The 23129-nt window shown below is 36.0% G+C and overlaps 1 protein-coding gene across 1 annotated transcript in view; it reads left to right on the top strand.

The window, feature by feature from the left end:
• The window catches only part of CNTN5 (contactin 5), a 1715246-nt gene that overhangs the window by 912030 nt on the left and 780087 nt on the right, over positions 1–23129 (top strand). The gene's annotated exons all lie outside the window — the stretch shown is intronic.

Here is a 23129-nt window from a genome sequence, read left to right as displayed (position 1 = left end):
ATTAATGCAAGCTGTTAGGCAAGGGGATTGCCTGGCACAAACTGGTTTCAAAACAAATCTAAACCAAAAAACCTAAAAGAGTCAGTACCAAGGTTTCCTTAAAGTACCAAAGTCCAAAGAGTTGAGGGTAAAACAAATCATTTGCTAAAGGAGAGTTTCAGACCAGGTGGCCAATACTGGGTTAGAAAGAGAGATACTGTGAAATTTTTGTGTAATTCAACCTGTTACCCCTGCTCTGTTTGATATGGTCATGGTCCAGGTCAACCATGTTTTGTTTCTTAACCCAACCATACTAATAAGGTCATGACCACGACTTTCTTGGAGTAGAAGTTTCCATGGTGATTCCAGCATCAGGAGGAAGGGACCCTATTGGGAGAGATGAAAAAGGTTTAGCTGAAATATTTTTTTAGCATGGTAGCTTATTATCTCTCAATATTTTCATGAGAGATATCATGTTTTTAGCCACTATTTGGTAGGCCTTGATGGAGAGAGAAGGGCAGAGAATTGTTCCCAGAAAGAATTTTTCGAGTACCACAACTTCTGTAAACAAAGAAAAAGTTAACTAAGACTACAATTCAAGATACCTAAACATCAATCACATCTTCTCCTCCCCACCCCATCTTTCAGGTTCAAATATCTGGGAAACAAAGTAGGGGTACTGAGGGTGGAGGGAATTGTAGGAGTACCAGAGACAGCCTCTTATATTGGTCACATGTCAATCTGATGTTTGTAATTTGGGTACTTTTTGGATTGTGGATTTTTTATGATTTTTTTACTGTAAGCATTGTTATAGGACAAATATGACATTTTTAAAATTACTGTTACTGTTGAAAATGTCTCACAGACAATTGATTTAAAAGAATACAATAACTCATGCCTGTATTTATTTGAACTATTTGTATCTTTTGCTTATGCTGGCTGTGATATAAGAAAGATTGACATTTTTCTCAATGGTAACCAAGCTTGTTAAAGCTTAAAAAACAGTAGTCTGAGGGGTGGCCAGGTGGCTCAGCGAGTAAGAGTACCAGCTCCAGTGTCAGGATGACCTGGGAATCAAATCCAGGCTCAGATACTTAGCACCATACCCAGAAATAACTGGCCATGTAACCTTAAGGAAGTTACTTAACCCTGATTGCTTTAAAAAAAAAAGAAAGAAAACAGTAGTCTTGCCCTTGCTGAACAGGTCATCCTTTTGTTCTGTCATTCTGCCAATTTGACAGAAATCTGTATCCTTAATAGATATCTGGTGTTTCCAATTCTTGTATATGACTCTGCTCAATTTATTCACTCAGTCATTAAAAAAATACTTATTGAATTCCTACTATGTATAAGACTCATTACTAAAAAAATGGAGGAGGATACATAAGAGAATTGAGAATTTTTAATGATACCAAAGTATAAGTTTTGGTGTATCTGACTGTGACTGATCAGACCAATATAAGCTAGGAATGCTCTATCACAGTTCAGGCACAACTAGTCCTTGTGAACATTTGGGCTGGATTCTCTACAATTGTGCATCCTGCATTTCCTTTAAGCTCTCAATTCTGCTTTGTTCATAGAGCATAGCACCTTCTCTGATGTAGGCATGCCATGCTGAGTGGTCCTGTGCCAGTGTCTCACATGTCACATAATCAATTCCAAAATTCTTAAGAGAGACCTTGAAAGTATCCCTCTATCCCTTCTTCAGATCACCACGTGAGTGCTTACCCTTTGTGAGTTCTCCATAAAACAGATTTTTTGGCAGGCATTTGCATTTGAACAATGTGGCCAGTCCATTGGAGTTGCACTCTATGAAGTAGAGTTTAAATGCTTGGCTGTTTAATTCAAGTAAGGATTTCAGTGTCAAGAGACAAAATATGTACATATATGTATGTGTACACATATGTATATACTTAAAAATGGGGCATCTCTAATGTTTCCAGACTGTGTAGCTATAACTTTTTGACTGCTCATCTATGATGGTGTGTCCTGAGTAAACAACCATTTCCTTGACTAGGAGAGTAAGAATTTAATATCACATCCCCTATGTTATAAAGTTGGGTTACAAAAAAAAAAAGAAAGGAAAGGAAGGTAGACTATAAAAAGGTTGAAGTCATTTAATAATTTTAATAGTAAATTACTTTAGGTAACTTTAAATTTTGCAAAGCATTATATTATATATATATATATATATATCACCTTTTTTGAGCATCATAACCACCCAGTGAGAAAGGCAGAGTAGGTATCATTATATTCGTTTTGTTTTTTTTTTTTAAAGCAATTGGGGTTAAGTAACTTGCTCAAGGTTACACGGCCAGTTATTATTTCTGGGTGTGGTGCTAAGTATCTGAGCCCAGATTTGATCCAGGTCATCCCAACACTGGAGTTGGTGCTCTTACTTGCTGAGCCACCTGGCTGCTCCTAAGCAATTGGGGTTAAGTAAATTGCTCAAGGTTACACGGCCAGGTGTTTCTGGGTGGGTGCTAAGTGTCTGAGCCTGGATTGGATCCCCAGGTCATACTGACACTGGAGCCAGTGCTCTTACTCGCTGTGCTACCTGGCCATCCCCATTTTATTAGTTTTAAAGATAAAGATTCTACAAATCAGAAAAGTTGAGTGATTTAAAGTGGCTTCCTTATAGTTTTAGAGTAAAGCCTTTCCAACTATACCTTGACGGTTCTACACACTCAGCTATGGTGACTAACCTGCAGAGAATGGTTGTGAGCAGAGAAACCTGTATAAAAGTCAAGAAAACTGGATTCTAATGTTGGCCATGCTGTTAATTGGCTAGAATTAACCTAGAATAAAACAGTTATCCTTCATGGCCCCTAGGTTTATCAACTGTAATATGGGGAAGTTAGAGCAGATGAGTCCTCATGTCCCAATTTAATATTTAAGATTTGATGTTTCTTGATTAACCCCCTAACAAAAATGTCAGAACCAGTTCACATAACCATGTCAGCTAGTTTTCAAAGTTATTCATAAAAACAGAACAAAACACAAGTTAGGAATTATCACAGCCTCTCTCAACCCTATGCAATAGTATTTAAAATATCCGCTGTAATCAGTAAGAAAATGTTTAGTTATGTAGAACCGATAGATTTCTTGGGACTTACCCAGATAAAGCCTGCATGCAGCTTTGAACATTTAGAGCCAAAACATTATTCTTCTCATTCTACACCTGTGGGAATGAATGTGTTGTTTTAGACACTATGGTTTTAAAAGTTAAACTTTTCAAATAGTTTTCTCTGTGTCTCTGGCACTTACTCTAGCTGTGAATAAGAAAAAAAATATTTCCTCTAAGGAAGGCTGCTTTAAACACTTTTTTTCAATACCACTGTCCACTACTTTATGAGTCGAGTTTCCAAGACTGACTGTGTCTGTTAAGGTTATAGACCCCTTCTTACAGAAGGCACACAGGTAGAACTCAGATGGTACAATGTAGAATAAAATTGAATCAGCAGCATAGAATGTTAGAAGTTGAAGTGACCTGGGAGGGTAGCTAGAGGTTAACTAGAGGGTAGCTAGAGGTTAACTAGAGGGTAGCTAGAGGCTAACAACAGAGGTTGTTAATTGAGGGGTCCAGGAACTTTTAAAAAATATATTCTGATAGTTATTTCAATGTAATTTGTTTCCTCAGTAATTATCTGTATTTTGTTTTATAAACTTGAAAACTTTATTCTGAGAAGGGGCCCATATATTCCACCAGACTGTCAATTATGTCCGCAAAACAGAAGTTTAAGAATTCCTAATCTAGTACGACACTCTCATCATAAAGAGAAATGGGGCCTAGAAAGTGGGATGTGATCTATCCAAGATGGTTGGTACCACCACTCCACGATGTAAAGGATGGTGACCTTCAACATAAAGTGCAATATAATTCTGAGCTCCCACTGATAGCGTTACTATAATTACTACTATTTTTCTTCCTTTATTTAGAGGGATATTACTGAGTTATCTTTCCTCTTCTTCCCCCTGATTTGAGGTAGTCTGTCCTGCACTCCCTGCTCTTCTCTCTGTAGGCTCTCTTGCAGAGATCTCAACAGTTCCCATATGTTTTAGTATAATCTCTAATGGAAATGAAGTTTTATGAAAAGGAACAGAGGCAGAGATATATCAAGTCTATATATTCAGCCCTAATTTTTCTTTGGTGCTTCATTCAAATTTCTAACTGGATGCCATTATAGGTATCTCTAGTTCAACCTGTATAAAGTAGAACTCATCTTCTATTCCTCCTTACCCTCCAAATGTCTCCACCTTCCAAATTTCAAGACCAATCCAGCTCGTTGACCCATCTTTGCTTCTTTAATGTTATTTTTGTCTCTGTTATAAATATTTATGGGACTGTGGTACTGAGTCCAAGTATGGGGACTCCACTGTTCTCACTGTTAAAAAAAATTACTTTGTTAATTAAAATCTTTGATTTCTCCTTTTATTTTCATCCTCAAATGCCCTCAGGTTGATTTTATTTAGTTGATTCTTTTTTTTTAAACAATTGGGGTTAAGTAACTTGCTCAAGGTTACATGGCCAGGTGTTACTGAGAGGGTGCTAAGTGTCTGAGCGCAGATTCTATCCCAGGTCATCCCGACTCTGGGGCTGGTGCTCTTACTCACTATGCTACCTGGCCATCCCTATTTAGTTGATTCTTAAGCCTTATTTTCTTGAAACTGATTTTGTCTTCCATGGTTTCTGTTTTCTGAAGTAATAGAGTTCAAAATCTTACATCATATTTTTTTATATGACTCTTCAAAATAGTTTATGTGTTAACTATGTTGCTGTTGTCTTTCCACTTGACAAAAGAAAAAAAAGTGAAGGATTTATTGACTAAGATACTATCAAGATACTTCTATCTCCTTTTGACAGTTAATGAACATAAATTAAATTTCATCATAAAATGTTTTTAGTCATGGACTATGTCCTTTCTTCTATCCACATCTCATTTTTTGCCATCAATATCTTGTTTAAGTAGATAAGATTGTAATTACTTTAATAGCACATTATGTTGTTTTTCTCATTATTTTTTTCTTTCTTTGAACTTTGTAACAATTTTTGAATTTTCTCTAACACTTTTTTTTTGGTACATAGACAACTGATTCAGAAATGACTCCAAAATCAGTAACAAGTCATTTCTTTTATGTAAAAATATAATAAATTTCAATTTTAGAATGTTTTTTGGTACTTGCCATGTCTAGCACCTACTACTTTTCTTTTCCTCAAAGGAAATATTTATAATGTATGAGGCTTCTGTATAGTCTTCAACTTTTTGGTCTCTCCTACTCCTCATTCCTGAAATGTATCTTCCAACATATTTTTTACTACCCTTAACAAATTTTTATCTTTGCACTGAAGGCAGCAAATTTTGAAGTATAGGTTGCTTTATTTTATCAGGACTTAAGTTCTTTGTCAAGCTCCTTGGCCTCTTCGTTCTCTACAACAGATAATGATGTTCCACAAAATGAACTATCTTTTGCTTTTAGAAGTGTTATTAAACTATCTTTGTCAACTCCTTTGTGTGCTTTTCCAAGAAGAATCTATGAGCTTTCCAGTTCAATGGCAACTTCCTTTATTGATGTCTTGGTTGGTTCTGCCAGACTACTTCTTTTCTCCTTCCTATTCTTTTTATTCATTTTAACAAGATATGGTTCTATTGGTAAGAGAGTGTTTTTTTTTTTAACTAATGTGGTATAAATTTTAAAATAAATTAAAATAAAATTTACTTCCAAGATAATAATAGACTGTTTCATTAATATGATGCTCAACTAATTCCTAAGCTAATTTGGCATTTTATATGTATATATATATATATACATATACATATATGTCTATGTAGTCAAAAATTCCTACCAAAAATGTTGTCTTTTCAGTACCATCCACTGAAGAACAATTTTATATGCTATAAGTAGAGATGAACATGTTTACCAGTGGCTATACTTATACAAGACTGTATGCAAATCTTTGTTTTATGAACTGGAATCTGGATGCAAATGGTGCCATTCCAAATAAATGAGAAAACACTTGGTGTGAAGCTCAGAAATTGGCAAAGAAATTAAAGACCATATACTAATAAAAATAGTGTAGGAATATACAGAATAAAGAAGCTTAGAAACATTTCTAATTTCTCAATTTTATACTAAATATAAAAATATATAGTTATAAGAAACTAGAAAATGCCTCACTGAAAATTTTATCTGATGAAACTTCATAACTTTTGCACCTCACTCTTACCCAACTTTCTCCGACTCTTCCTCCTGATTGCCTCAGGACTAGTCTATTATGTTAGAGATGAAAAATAAAAAATATATTTATTAGAAACAGTTTTATATAGGCAGATGAATTCTGTAGGAATATTTTCTAAGTCATTAAGGGGAAGAAAACATGTAGCATCTCCATCCTTAATACTTACTTCAAATTATTCATTTTCTTATAAACCATCCCCTATCTATAAATCATACATTCTCTTTCCTTCCACTGACCTCACATCTCAATGTCTACCACTCGTAGGATTTTATTATTCTTCAACTCTTCCTCTTATCATATCCTTATCTCATTCTCTATAGTGAGTTTTTAAAATCTTTTATCCTCAAGCTTTCTTGGCACTCACACCATTCTCTCCTCTTCTTCCCTTCAGTCTAAGGAGAAATGTCCCTACTACAGATGAAAGCTAATTCATTTACCTAAACAATTAATTCCTTTTCCTCTTGCCATGTCCAGCATCTTCCTGAGTAGCTATCCCCTCTCTTAAATTTATCTTCACTCTCTCACCCTAGCTTCTTTCCATCTGTCTAGAAAAAGTTCAGATCTCCCAAATCGTAAAAAAAAAAGCCTTGCCTTACCCATCTAACCCATTCAGCTATCACCTCATCTCTTTCTTTCCCTTCACTGATAAACTTTGAAAAGATACCCTTGGCAGATGGCTGTGCTTCCTTCCTAACCAAACTTTCTGTATAACCTGGTATAATACCCCCTCTGCCATTCTGTTGAAACAGCTTTCTCACAGGTCAGAAACAACTTCCTAATCACCAAAATTCAATGGTTTTGCCCCTCTCCCCCACTCAAGTTTTTATAGCTAAATTTGGTTGACCTTGATTCAGGGTGGGGATTTTAGAGGTTGACAACTGTACTCTCCTGTAAGTGCTTCTTTCCCTGCCTGCCCCAATCCCATAGTAATAGGGGTTGTTCAGTAACCTCATCTAGGACCTTTGTCTGCCTTCTTCGGCAGCACCCAAGATGGAGAAATGACTATATATGTCTCATTTTCCTTGATTCCTTTGTACCTTTTTAAACTTCTAGCCCCCTCTCACTCCTCCATTCCCTTCTCCTCTGGATATTCTTTTCTCCTTCAGTTTACCAGTTGTTCTTCTCCTAACTGTTTAATTATCCTCAATATTGATCATGGACTTCTCATTTTCTCCCAGTCCCTCAGTTTGGGTGTTCTCCAAGAGTTAGTCCTCTTTCCGTTAGCAATTTCATTCAATCCTACAGTTTTAATGACCTCCTCCCTGCAGATTTCTCCCAAATGTTTCCAGTGTATGAGGTTGCAAATTGGATATATCCTCCATAGAAAAGCCTGATCATTCTAGAATCATAAATTCATAATATTATACTGCAAGTCAGTGTAAGGTATAATCTGGTCACAGTGATTCATAAGGTATTGAAATAGAAGAGGCCCTAGAGATCTTATAATCCAACCCTCTCATTTTGTAGTTAAAGAAATTAAGGCTTGGGGCGGCTAGGTGGCACAGTAAATGGAGCACAGGCCCTGGAGTGGGGAGGAGCTGAGTTCAAATTCGGCCTCAGATACTTAACATTTACTTGCCGTGTGACCTTGGGCAAGTCACTTAACCCCAATTGTCCTGCCTTCCCCCTCCAAAAAAAAGAAGAAGAAGAAGAAATTAAAGCCTGGAGAGACTAAGATTTGTTCAAGGTGACAAGTGGGAGAACTGGCATTAGAACCCATGTGACTTGTCTAGGATTGCACAGTCAGTATGTATGAGACTGCAAATTCAGTTTGCTTTCTTATATAAATAATCCTCTTTTATTATAAAGTCAAAATGTCCAAAATCAAACTCACTATCTTTTTCCCCAAGTTTGTTTCTCTTCTGATTCTTTTTTGTGTTCACATATCACCATTTAGTCACTTTCCCATGTTCTCATCCTTAGTTACTCTCTGTCTCTAACCTCCACTAGATACTTGAGAAGCAAACTGCATTTTGCTCTAACAGTCATCCATATGGCTAGTTATGAGCCTTCCTATTATAAATATTCCTATATAAAGTAAAATTAGCTTTTAAAAGGCAGTATTGTATTGTGGGAAAAGAATAAAGTAAAAATCAGAAGATGGGCCCTAGTCTCAGAATTGTCATTTATTGCTAATGTAACCTAGGACTACCTCAGTTTTTTCATATGGAAAATGGGAGTACTAATGACAATTCTGAGTGACAATGGAATATTATAGATAGGGAATTGACTTCAGAGTCAGTAAGATTTGGGTCTCAGTCCTCACTCTGACACCAACTGGGTGTGTGAGACTGGACAAATTTTTTTTTTGGGGGGAGCTTTTTGAAGGGGTAATTGGGGTTAAGTGACTTGCCCAAGGTGACATGGCTAGTATTAGTTAAGTATCTGAGGACGTATTTGAACTCAGGTCCTCCTGACCCCAGGGCCGGTGCTCTATACACTGTGCCACCTAGCCACCCCCACGGACAAATAATCCAAACTCATAAAATAAGTTGAAGAGTAATTGCAACCTGCATTGGTAGAGGAAGTTTGCTCATCAGTTTTCTCCTTATGTAAATGAAATATCCAACACCAGATCCATAGAGACTCAAACCAGACTAAACAGAATGAAACATTAAAAAAAAAAATCACCATCTCTAGCTGTCATGATAATCATGAAAATTAACTGATAGAACTATTCAACAAATAAAATATACAATTCAAAATACTCTAGTAGGTTCAGAGAGAACATACTATTAAGATAATAAAGCAAAATAGATTAGCAAGACATTATGAAAATATAAAAGATGAAAACAAGCTAGCCAAGAATGACAGGGTAATAGGAAAGAAAATAGATGTTTTGAAGCTTTCTTATAGTGATTGGTTGATGGCCAGCCAGACCCAGATCTGTTCCTCAGCTTTTGTGATGCTAAGAGAATTGACCAAAATGAACCACATTTCTTTCTTATGGGCCTTCTGCCAGGCCTTTGCAAACAGTGCATGCCTCCATGACATGTGTGAAGAGGCTGCTGCAGTAAAATAACAAGAGCTTCTGCCTATAAAATTTTATAGTCTGCAGATTTCAAATCTGCATTACTTTGCAGAAGCAATATATTTTTCCCCCTTACAAATTGGTGTTTGTTAAGAAAAGGAAGGGGAAAAAAACTTAAGTTTTTTGAGTGAGTTCGAGAACTTGTTCCTCAGAGAAATGACTCCACTGACTGGAGCCTAAAACACAAATCTTGGCAGAGGATAAATTTATTACTCAAATAAAAGTGCTGCAAATTAAAGAAGTCTGCAGTATATAAAAATCTTACGGCGCTGGGATCTTGTCGTATGTTAATCATATTGCTTTGAGTTCTTCCCTAATATGCAGCCATAGTGCTTAGGTTTTTAAAATATGGATATGCCTTGTTTGAATACCCTCTTAGAAGCTGGAGCACATTATACAACTAGAAATTTGTTTAAAGTTATATTTCCTTGTCAATGTCTTTCCCATTTCTCATTGCAGGAAACATTTGAAAGGTGCCTGCAGAATTAGATTTGGTGGGATAAAAGACTATTTCCTATTGTCATATGACAATGAATGCCTTTTAAGTGATGCAGAATCTGGGCAAAGAAAGTGCTGTTGAATTCTATAATCATGTATATTTTATTGGCTGGAGTTTAGGAAAAAGGCTAGGGTTTATTTAATTATCTTTCCTGTTAAGGAAAGGTTCCAAAAGCTAGAAAGCATTTAGTGGTTGAACGTTGAGGAAAGTACCCCTGACTAGGAGCCCAGCTCAGTGATGTGAGCCTGCTCTACACCAGGCATCTGAAATCCCTTAGGCATCTGCTGATGCCAACACACTGATTGTCTATCTGATTGGAAAAGCAACAGCATGACAAACACTTTGCCAAAGGAAAGGGGCGGGGGTTTTTGAAAGAGCACCTAAAATTTCCAATATTTCATTTTATTTTATAAAGGTCTGTGATATTTATTTTATTTTATAAAGGTCTGTGATCAAATATATGAATATATATGAATATGTGAAGTTCAAGTGACATAATATATGAAAAGCTCTATATACATATCACTTATCATTATTTTGATCTGAAGATTAGTTGATTTATTTTCCCATCAGTGTTCCTTGCTCATAGTCATTCAAAAAATATTTTTTGAAAATGGTGTAAGAAAAGAAGCCATGAAGGTGGAGTCAAAAGACCCTTTTATGAATCTGGGCTCCAGCTCTTCATAGCTATGTTATTTTGGCGAGCAATTTCATCCCTTTGAGCCTCCATTTCTTCATGTACAAAGTGAAGTATCAGGCTAGATGACTCTGTGAATTGTTGAGAAAGAAGCTTGTTTGGGGAACTATATATGTATGCATTTATATTCTTGTGCATGTAAATATATGCAGAAATTGACTTTGTTTTAATGCTCTAATGACATATTAAAGAGGCAGCAAAATGAAATAAAAGAATGACATTAGAGTTCAAGTTGAGATTTTTACACATTATAATGGTATGACCCCATGGATGGCAATGTATCAATGATCTGGCAATTCTCTTATAATTATTATTACAACATATTAAAGTGATATTTTTGCCTTTTGGAGGGCAATTGGGGTTAAGTAGCTTGCCCAAGGTTGCACTGACAGGTTTTTTTTGTGTTAGTGTTAAGTGTCTGAGGCCGGAACCAAACTCGGGTCCTCCTGACTCCGGGGCTGGCGCTTTACTCCCTGCTCCACCTAGCTGCCCCTGATAACCAGATTTCATTTTTTTTATTCCTCAATTTATTTTTAGTTTTCAACATTCACTTCCACAAGATTTTGAGTTACAAATGTTCTCCCCATCTTTCCCCTACCCCCACCTCAAGATAGCAAGCCTACTGAATACCCCTTCCCCAATCTGTTTTCTCTTATATCCTCCCCCATCTTCCCCCCAATTTTCTAGTAGGGCAAGATGGATTTCTATACCCCAGTGCCTGTATATCTTATTTCCCAGCTGCATGTAAAAAAAAACCCAAAAAACAATTTTTTTAACATTTGTTTTTTAAAACTTTCATTTGCAGATTCGTTCCCTTCTTCCATCATCACCCACCCACACTGGGAAGACAAGCAATTCAATATAGATGGTACATGTGTAGTTATGCAAAATGTTTCCATAGTAGTTATATTGTGAAAGACTAACTCTATTTCCCTCAATCCTATCCTGCCCCCACACTTATTCTACTTTCTACTTTGACCCTGTTCCTTGTCAAAACTGATTGCTTCTAACTATTCTCTCCCCCAATCTGCCCTCCCCTCTATCCTTTCCCCTCTTATCCTCTTCCCCCCTATTTTCCTGTAGGGTAAGATACCCAATTGAGTGTTTATGTTATTCCCTCCTTAAGCAAAATTCAATGGGGGCAAGTTTGACCCATTCCCTTTCACCTTTCCTGCTCTTCCCCTCCATTGTAACAGTTTTCTCTTGCCTCTTTTATATGAGATAATTTGCCCTATTCTGTCTCTCCCTTTCTCCTTCTCCCAATATGTTCCTCTCTCACCTCTTAATTTTATTTTTTAGATATCATCCCTTGCATTTCAACTGATCCTGTGCCCTCTACGTATGCATATACACACATATACACATATATATTTATGCACACATACACCCGTGTAAACATACATTTATATGTATGTATGTGTATACACCCACACATATTCCCTTCAACTATCCTCATACTGAAAAAAGTCTCATGAGTTACAATTATCATTTTTCCATGGAGAAATGTAAATAATTCAGCTTTAATAAGTTCCTTATGATTTGTTTTTCCTGTTTACCTTCTCTTGCTTCTTGTATTTGAAGGTCAAATTTTCTTTTCAGCTCTAGTTTTTACATCAAGAATGCTTGAAAGTCCTCTATTTCATTGAATATCCATATTTTCCCCTGGATTATTATATTCAGTTTTTCTGGGTAGGTTATTCTTGGTTTTAATCCTAGCTCCTTTGTCCTCTGGAATATCTTATTCCAAGCCCTTCAGTCCCTTAGTGTAGAAGCTGCTAGATCTTGTGTTATCCTGATTGTGTTTCCACAATACTCAAATTGTTTCTTCCTGACTGCTTGTCATATTTTCTCCTTGACTGGGGAACTCTGGAATTTGGCTATAATATTCCTAGGAGTTTTCTTTTGGGGATCTTTTTCAAGAGGCAATCAGTGAATTCTTTCGATTTCTATTTTGCCCTCTGGTTCTAGAATATCAGGGCAATTTTCCTTGAGAATTTCTTGAAGGGTGATTTCTAGGTTCTCTTTTTGATCATGGCTTTCAGGCAGTCCAATAATTTTTAAATTATTTCTTCTGGATCTAATTTCAGTGGGTTTTCCAATGAAATATTTCACATTGTCTTCTATTTTTTCATGTATTTGGATCTCTTTTATAGTATATTGATTTTTCATAAAATCATTAGCTTCCATTTGCTCTAATCTAATTTTGAAGGAATTATTCTCTTTAGTCAGTTTTTGAAATTCCTTTTCCATCTGGCAAATTTGGCTTTTTAAGGCATTTTTCTCCTCATTGGCTTTTTGGGCCTCTTTTGCCATTTGAATTACTCTATTTTTTAAGGTGTTATTTTCTTCAGTCAGGCTGCTGACTTGCTTTTCATGATTTTCTTGCATCATTCTCATTTCTCTTTCCAATTTTTCCTCCACTTCTCTTACTTGATATTCAAACTCTTTCTTGAGCTCCTCCATGGCCTCCAATCACTTCATATTTTTCTTGGAAGCTTTTGATGCAGGAGTTTTAACTTTGTTGTCTTCTTCTGGTTCCATGTTTTGATCCTTTTTGTTCCCCATAAAAAGGATTCTGTAGTCTGATGTGCTTCCTCTGTTTGTTTATCTTGCCAGCTAGTTACTTGACTTTTGAGCTCTTTGCCATGGTAGGACTCTGCTTCCAGAGTGGAGAGAGCTGTGTCCCAAAGGGGTTTGTACACCTGCTGCCAGAGCTGTTGTAATAGGAATGAGGAGGTTGCCCTCTCTACAGCCACCACAAGGTCTGGCACACTGGCATTCCTCCCCCCAGGACTACCACCCAAGACCGTGACCCAAACCAAGCTGGTGAAAGCAAGAGCAATTACCTTCTGAATGGTTGCTTGGGCTCCCTACAATCTGTAGGCCAGCAGCCACCACACACCACTCATGCAGGGGGCAGGGGCCAGACCACACTCTACTCACCCTGAATGAGTAGGGTTCCCCACTGACCTTTTACTTTCTCTTTGTTTTTTATGGGTTGAGAAGTCTGGAAACCACCACAGCTGCTGGTGATTCACTCTCCTGAAGTCTGCTCTCAGCAGTCTATGCCGCTGGTGTGGGCTGCAAGTTTGGGCCCATGTGACTCATGCGAGACTGTGCTCAGCTCCTAGCTCGGTTTGATAGACCTTTCTTGTCAGTCTACCAGGCTGCCTTCAGTGGGAGATTTGTTTCTCTCTATCACTCTGTGGGTTCTGTAGCTCTAAAATTTGTTTAGAGTCATTTTTTACAGGTATTGGAGGTGATTGAAGCAGGAGCTGAAGCAAGTTCCTCCTTTTACTCCACCATCTTGGCTCCGCCCCTGTACAAGTGATTTCTAAAGAGGATTGCTTTCTACTAATGAAACCAGAGGTCCAATTCAATGAATAGATGGTGATAGACATATGTACATGCATTTTCATTGATTATGGAGTTGACATTTTATATTTCTAGTTAATAAAGCCTTGCTTTGCCACAAACATCCCACTCATGTAATCATAGATCTACAGAAAATAGAGACCTATTTCAAATTCTTCATTTTTTGTTTAATCATTTTTTGAGTCTTGTCCAACTCCTCATGATCCCCTTTGGGGTTTTCTTAGCAAAGATACTGGAGTAGTTTGCCATTTCCATCATAAGTTCCTTTTACAGATGACACTAATATAAGTGATAGTGATGCATATATAAAAAACCAAGACAGTCTGTCCTCATGGAACTTGCATTCTAATAGAGGAAGACAACACTTATAGGGGAATTATGGCCAGGCAATGATGAAAGTCAGACTCATGAAAGTCATAGGGATGGTAAATGAAATCATAATACTATTGAATGCATTAAGAATAGCCAGAGATCTTATTCACAGTAGCACCACTTAGGTTTGAGTGTTTCATGAAGGAGATTTAATCAACCTACTTATGATTCTTGGTCTTCTTACTTCCTTGGTTTCTCCCTCACTTCATCACCAATAAGTGGCCCCTTATTATTTCCCCAAAGCATCTGTCAATGAGAAAGAACCTTGTTACTTGTTTCTCACAGTACTACTGTTTCTGTGAACAATAAGTGGCCCCTATTCAATAAGTTGAATATAATCCAGTCTGTCCCTGGGTCCCTCAAATTTCTGCTAGCCCAAGAAAGAGGTGCTGTATGGCAACTAATCAGTCAACTGGGACAACTTTATAGCAACTCCTCTTGGCTACTCTAAGGAACAGGTGCTACTCAATCTATATCAAATGAAGAACTCAAGAAGAGAAAAAAAATGATTCTAAGGAAAAGAATTGAAATAAGTAAATCAGAATGTGAGGCACAGATCTGAAAAAAGGAATGGGAGAGAAAATGTAAAATTTGGCTACATGCCTATGGCATCAAGACAAGTATCAAAGTAAAAATATGGTAGTATGGAATTAAAACCAAGGTATGTGTAATGAATTCAAAGTGTATATTAACATTTGAAGGTCAGCTCAAATTTCACTGAGCCATTTACATTCCTGTAGATAATTTGTAATTTGCCATTTTAGGGGAATAGCCTCAAGTGAATAAAACTACAAAGTTGCTAAGTTGCTAATGTAAACTTCTAGACAGATGTTTAAGAATTCATAGTCTGCCAAAACTATGGCTGATTTCTGTTCACTCTGATATTTACAGGTGGCTGGGGACTTTGTTTCCTGGCTGCAAACTTTGTACCCATTCACAGTCTCACACATTTACCATGTTGTTTGTAATGGGACTTGGAAATGGAGTATGGATGGATCAACACAAATATATCACAGCAACTAGAAAAAACATTCATAGTATGTGCCTTGTTGTGGTCAATAGCATCATTTTCCTATGTGATGGCAATCATTATTAGTAGGAAGCAATTCAGTTCAACATTCACATAAGAAATGTAGTAGAAATAAATTAATTTGTTCCACTTTTTCTAGATTATGAGTATAGATTAAAAGAAAGAATTGACTGTCTTGGATTAACTCAGTTAATTCATTAACTGCCAATTTTCATCATTTTCATTATACAGAAGGTTAAATACAGTGTGTGGAGGGTGGGGTGGGGTGGGCGTACTTAATGTCTGATACAGGAAGCTCCCAGTGAGGATTTTTCTCCACCACTGTAGGCCAACAACTTAGAGTGTTAGAGAAGTATCTTTGTCACTGAGAAATTAAATGTCCTGCTCAGAGTCACACTGAAAATATGTCAGACTCAGGACTAGAAGTTACCTTAACTCTGCTCCAAATTTTATGGATATAGTGCTTTAAAACTGTTAAATATAGCTCTCCCTTCAAGAAGACAGTGGTGAAAATGGGTTAAATAATGAAGAAGATTTAAATAAAGGGACATCATTGGTATAAATCATTTTGCTAAATAAACTGAGAAATTCTGGCACTAAATTCTGTTTTAATTACCACATTATTTTGGCATTCCATACATACAGTGTGCTGGACAATGAGGTGGTACAGTGGATAGAACACTGGGCCTAGAGTCAGAAAGACCTGAGTTCAAATCCAACCTCAGACACTAGTTATGTGACTGTGGATAATTCACTTAAACTTGTTTGCCTTAGTTATGAACCAAATAAAGAAAAATTATAAACAACTATAATGTTTTATTTGAAACATTCTCATTTAAAACTTTTAATAGAAAATAAATTTATATATTTACATAGCAGAAGAGTTTAGTCAATACTAAACTCACTATCAAAATTCAATTGCCCCTTAAGGAGTCATTGGAATTATAATACTTTATTATTGGAATATGGATTGTGAATTTTTAAAACATCCCAATTTAAAAAAATATATAGATATAGATAGATAGATAGATAGATAGATAGATAGATAGATAGATAGATAGATAATAAAAAACAAATGTTTATTAAATCCTAATTTGTGACTTGGTACTGGAGACACAAAGACAAAATTTTAAAGTTCCTGTCTTCAAGGAATTGACATTCTATCAGGGGAGATGACATATTCATATATAGGTATATATTATGTATTGGCAGCTTGGGTGACAGGGGAATAGAATAATTGACATGGGATTCAGGAAGATCTGAGGTTAAGCCTACCATTAGTTATTTAACCTTTTCTCAGGCTTAGTTTCCTTATCAGTAAAGTTAGAATAATAATAGCATCTACTTTTCAAGGTTCATAGGAAGGATCAAATAAGATAAAATATGTAAAATATTCTTCAATGCTTAAAGTACTATATAAATGTCATCTATCTATATCATCTACATCTATGTATGAAATCTCTAAATATAGATATAGCAATATATTAATATGTCTCTATCTGAATACATATCAAGGGAGATATATAGATATATAATATACATATACACACATATATAGACATTTGATACAGATATAGGTACATAGAACCACATATCTAAATATAGACAGATAAATGTATGAATGGATGGATGATTGTGATAATACAGTAATAGCATGTTGGAAGATTAGGAAATACCTCATAAGGAAGATGATTCTTGAATTAAACTCTATAGAAGACTTTTTTATGCTCCCCCATATTCTTATTTTGTGATTGTCTGGGTCTATAACTTGAGTGAAAATTATCTCATTCAACAGCTTTAGTCATCATTAAATGTTTTTCCTCCATTAGTAGTAAGATACACATCAAATTCATCAAAAGCATTATATAAATAATTTATGTAGACAACTCAGTATACCGTGGATGTAATGTCTTTAAATAGTTCATTGCTTTGTTTTTCATTTTTACAAATGGTAATATAACAGGAGAGACCCTAATCTTGACTGTCATGTTATTTGAAATTTCTTTTTCTAATTTAGTCTGGCCACATATCACAGGAAGTTTGTCACCATGGTCAGCAACTCTATTAAGTCTTTCTTTCATTCTTCTAATTTCGGCCTTGGGGCCAACTAGCCATTACTCCATTTTTCTAGGGTGGGAGTTTGTATAAGATGATCACTAAAGTCTCTTCTAGCTCTAACATTCCCTGGATCTTTGACTTCAGTTCTGTACGGAATCAATACCTTTGTAAGTTTGTCATGTAGTTAATAATTTGAAAAGTTATCCTTTCTGATTACTTAGTAAATACCTAATAATTTACATGTCACATGTGGACATGCAATTAGTTTAAGTATATGTTATCAATCTATCCTGTGCATGATTTTTTGTGTGTGACAATTAATAATGTTTCCATTCCCCCAAAATAAATGCCCATATTTATTGAGGAAATTATTCAGACTATAAAATACGTTTTTCATAATGTTTCATTGCAAAAATAATATTAGCAATCATTTAATAGTGCTTTGAAATTTGAAAAAATACTCTAAATAACAATAATAATAATAAATAGCATTTATAAAGCACTTTCCAAAGAGCATGTCATTTTATCGTCACAAAAATCCTGGGCAGTGGGTACTGTTATTATTTCCATTTTATAAATGAGGAGATTGAGACAGACAGATGTGAAGTGACTTGCCCAGAGTTACACAATTAGTAAGGATCTGAAGCTGCATTTGAAAAAATACTCCATCTTTTGCTCTATGTAACTGCCTCATTATTTCATTTGACTCTTACAGTACTGTTCTAATCCACAGTACTGTCAATCTTATCTATCTATCTATCTATCTAATTATCACTATTTTATAGATGGTGAAACTGAGGTTCATTAATGTTAAGTGACTTGTCCATGATTACACAGTAAATATCAGAAAAGCATTTTGAACACAGATCTACCTGACTCAAAGTCAGCTTTCTATTGAGTATACCAAGAAATGAAACATTTTAGCCAAATTATTGATGTATTCCTTAAACCATTTAGCAAAGATGAACTTAATTTTTTCAGTGACTTGGACTCAAATCAATAGGAGTGATATAAAATCTAAGATGGATCATACAGAATTTATTTAAAAGTGTCTACAATGTGACCTGAATATTATAGGCTCTTAATAAATGGTTGTTGAACTCAACATCACATAATATTTTTTCATCCCTTCCTTGTAACATTGTGCTGAAAATCCATTTGCCTTCACAAGTACACATCTGGGCAAAGTGTTACAGAGGTGTCTCAAGTAGAAATATGAAAAGAAAAGTTTCATCACAGTATCATACATTTAGACCTGAAAGGAACCTCATACATTAACTGGGGCACTCCTTTCATTTGCAGATACAGAAGCTTCTACATGAGGTGACAAATAAGAAGATATATACAGTTAAAAGTGAAATCAGGATTTGAACTCTGTCCCTAAGTCCATAACTTTTCCACTTACATCACATTCCAAAACCCAAACTAAACTAGAATTCAAACACAGGCAACCTCTTTTATAAATCACAATTATGAGTGCATGGATAACTGAAAAATTTAATGTAATTATTTTCAAAAATGTATAGGAATGTTTCAGGTGTTTCTCCCTATAGTTACCAATATCTATCATTCACTCCTCTCCCACCAACTTTCAGCATTCCCTTATAACAATGAAAACAAGTAAAATCAATCTATGCCATAACCATATCTAACTGGGTGGTGAGATTTTTTATTCACAGTCCCCTGCTTTTCCACAGAAGACAAAGGTGTTTTCCCTTCTGATTTCAGGAGTCATTACTGATCATTGCATTTAATCTGAATTTAGCAATCTTTTAGTAATGGTTTCATTTATATTATTATAGTCATTATAAATATTCTTCCCCTGGTCCTGCTTTCCTTAAAACTCTTTCCATGTTTGTCTCAATTCCTTCTTTTGTTCCTTTTTCTTTATGGCATTTAATATCCAATTGCATTTATTTACTGCAATTTGTTTGGCCTTTCCCCAATTAATGCATACCTACTTTGCCTTCAGTTTTGTTCCTTGTAACTATTTCTTCAAAATTAAAATTTGACCCAGTGCCTGTCAAATGAGTTTTGCAGGTCCATGGCTATCACTAGGAAGAAGTTCGATTTTATTAGTCAAGAAGCAACTATTGAGCATCAGCTGATTACTGTATCAGATGCTTTAAAGATATCATAAGATCTCCTTGATGGGACATTGAATTGGAAAAGGATACTCGTTATAAGATTAACAAAGTCAATCAGGAGTCACTTGTTCTATTGGAAAAGTGATTTAAGGAATACCAGGAAGCCTGGCAGCACAATGTGCCTCCTACCCACAGAGTGGTTTGTTCACCCGGTAGACTTCAGTTCATTGTATACTAAGTGCTTTTCTTAAAAACAATAAAAAGGGCTCTGGAGTAATTTTCTAGATAGTTAAGTTGCCACTTAGCTAGCTTCAAGTGTCATAGCTCCTGAACTTATGGTGCCTCTCAAAGGTCATGACCAGAAGGTGCCCATAGAATTTTCCAAATGCTCACTTAGCCATACTTTATGGGCTGTACAGCTTATTCTAATCACTCAAGTTACACAGTACTTACTTCGCTGCACTCTCCTTGGGCTTCATGAAAATGAATCTGGCATTTCAGGAACCACAGTGATAATTGATACTGCCAGAGAAACCGATTACAGGGAATCTAAGAGTCTGCTGTCTTCTTATATGTATGTATTTCCCAGAATAGATTCTTAGCAACTTAGAAAACTTTCAATAGGCATGATGTAGAATATTATATTTCAGCAAAAAGTGTGGGTAAATATGGGATGCTGAACTTGCCCTGTGACCCAGGAGGGGACATAGTTAGAATCTTAGGTCATATTTGCATAAATCCTTGTACCTGCCCTTAATAATTAAAAGCATGCACTAGGTGAGTAGCATTTTAAATTATGGACTTGTATAACATATATGTTGAGTCTCTTGGTTCTTCCCAAGGTTTGATTAAAGATGATAAATTGAAATGATAGTAATGGATTGGTGGTTCCACGGTTATTTGCTTTGTATCAAACAGAAGCTTCAGGTTATAAAAGGATCTCTAAAAAGACTATTTCTATCGGGAGATATATCATAAACAAAATGGAAAAATGAAGGAGAAAACAGAAGAGTTAATTTGACAAAGTACCAAATAAAGTAAATTTGTTTATAAAATCCCTATGAGCATACTGCATGAATAAATTTGAAAGCATAACTATACCAAGTTTTCTCAATCATAAGCATAAGTAAAATGCAGTGCCTGGCACACAGTGAGTACTTAATAAATTCTGTTTGACATGCAGAATATTTTCTCTGAAGGAATGAAAGTATACCTATTCATATATCTATCTACTTTCCTATCATCTTGTACTCATCAACTATTCAGCACAGTGGAGATAGTGCTGAATGTGGAGTTGGAAGTTCAGATCCTTCCTCAGACACTTATCAAATGTGTAACCCCAGGCAAGTCATTTAACCTCTTTTTGCCTTAATTTCCTTAGCTATAAAATGGATATCATTATAACACATTACTCTCAAGATTGTTGTAAGAATCAAATTATATATGATATGTGTATGCATGTGTATACACATATGTATGTGTATATATAGGCACATACACAGAGCTAGGTGGCACAGTGCCAGGCCTGAAGACAGGAGACTCATCTGACTTCAGATACCTACTAGTTGTGTGACCCTGGTCAAGTCACTTAATCCTGTTTGCCTCAGTTTCCTCATTTATAAAGGGAGCTGGGGAAGGAAATGGCAAGGTACTCCAATATCTTTGCCAAAGAAAACCCCAAATGGGATCATGAAGAATCAGGCATGACTGAAAAAAGACTAAACAACTATATAAACTTACATACATGCATGCATATATGTATTCAAACATACATAAAACAGAGAGACATACATATATTTTATATGAACTTATATATGTAACATACATAACAGTTTACAGCTATGAAAATGCTAGGTATCATCATCTTCATCATCTTCATCAACAGCCACAGTTAAAACACTTGAAGTTAGGTAAGTAGCAAGTTAACTCCCTAGAAAATCACTCCAGAGCATTTTTAAAAAGCGCTTTTAAGAAAAGCACTTAGTATACATTGACTTGCTTTTTTCTGGGTATAAAGTGACAAAAGATATCAATGGATGATGCTAGCCCAAGAGAGTGTGACAGGCTGTGTCCCACTAAGGGATCCTCAGCTCTGTTCTCACATGCTGACTGGGTTCAGCCTTGAGGAATCCTGGCCTCTCTAGAGGCAAGCCTGGCTCTTTCTCTCTCACTTACTCTTTAAATTCCTGCCTTGGAGTACAACTCCAGACAATATCTTGAAGTTTATCATATCTAGGGTCTGCAAAAAGAGGGACATAAAAAAGCTATTCCGCATATGAGTACAGGACAGATATTTATTTCCTCCACACAAAAGAATTGCTTAAAACACAGAGATTCCTAAGTGCCATTGCCATAGACTTAAAAGATGATACAGTAACACATAACTTCTATTACTACTCTCCAGGGATGTTAGTACTTAAAACATCAAAATATGAAACATTTTTGTGGGAGGGCTGAATAACTCTTAACTTTCTGTTTAATTCTCTTGAGGTCTCTATCTTCCATCATTTCCATCAAACCAGGGCCTGTGTTCATCTCCAATAACATTTAGGTGTAGAAAATTCCTCATGCTTACAGTCAGCTCTAACTGAGGCTTCCAAGAACATTCAAACTCCCAAGATAGCTACTCCTGAACAGATAATCTCTCAGGATAACTATCCAATCCCCTATACCCAAGGAAAGAAAGAAAAATCATTAAGAGGTAGCCAGGCTCAGAGTTGCCTAGGGAGGATATATCCTATGCCTTGTATAAAAAGCCACCATAACTTTGAGGGAAAGAGGCGAGAGTGGGAAGGGGAGAGAGGATCTTCTCTACCCAAATAAGTGTCTCTGTAAGCTCAGCAGATGGGAAAAGAGTGCCAGAGGGCAGAGACACTCCTTTTAAGTTCTCCTCATTGGGTCATTCCTTTTAGCTGTATGGTCAGTCATTGTGCTTCCTAGGAAACCAAGGGATTACTATTTCATCTGAAATTCTTCAGCACAGAACACATATTGCTGGAAGTAACAAAGGAAGCTCAACTTACTTCCACATATGATACATGGGGTGTATTCTTTACTGGCTGGAATTACCCTTCGATGTTTTCCTATTTCCATGAGCCATATAGTACCTACTTTGTCATCCTACTATCATGCACTGCTGAACAGGTCTAACCTTGTATGGATATGGTGGTTTTGAAGCTGATGGGAAAGGGGGAGGAGAAGAAAAGACTGATCCTTCAGAAATGTTTACTTTGTACTATAAATAGATTACAATTATCCCTTCCACATTATGACTTTTCCCATTCCAGTTTCCATACATGGAGAATTGGCATAAGAAATAAAATAGGATTTTGTGGCAGTTTTGTGGAAGCCATAGATGACATGCAAAGGCCAGCAGACAATACAGAAAATGTTTAGAAACTCAGAAATTCACAAAATACATGTATAGTATTGTATAACATCACATAGTTTATCTTTTAATACCATAATAATTCAGACTTCTCTGGTACAAAGGGAGGGCTAAAAATTTTTATGCTGATTTTCCAGTTGTGGGGGGCACTACATCCCTAACCCTTGTAATGTAGAAGGGATAACTGTACTTTATTATTTAAAATAGGACACGAAATTCATAATGCCTGATTATGTTTTGCAACCTTCATGACCCGGAATAATGACTGACTAGGCTCAAATACTTCACTGAATATTTGATCTTTCAGTTGTGGTAGAAGAATATTATGAAAAAAATGCTTATTTGGGAGTTGGAGAACATGAGTTCAAATATTAC

This window comes from Petaurus breviceps, unplaced genomic scaffold, assembly GCF_028583685.1.
Source record: "Petaurus breviceps papuanus isolate PSGF00001 unplaced genomic scaffold, PetGlider_PUasm1.0 91133, whole genome shotgun sequence".
Classification (NCBI taxonomy): Eukaryota; Metazoa; Chordata; class Mammalia; order Diprotodontia; family Petauridae; genus Petaurus; species Petaurus breviceps.
The sequence above is the reverse complement of the archived record's forward strand: the minus strand, read 5'-3'. Positions and strand labels throughout refer to the sequence as shown.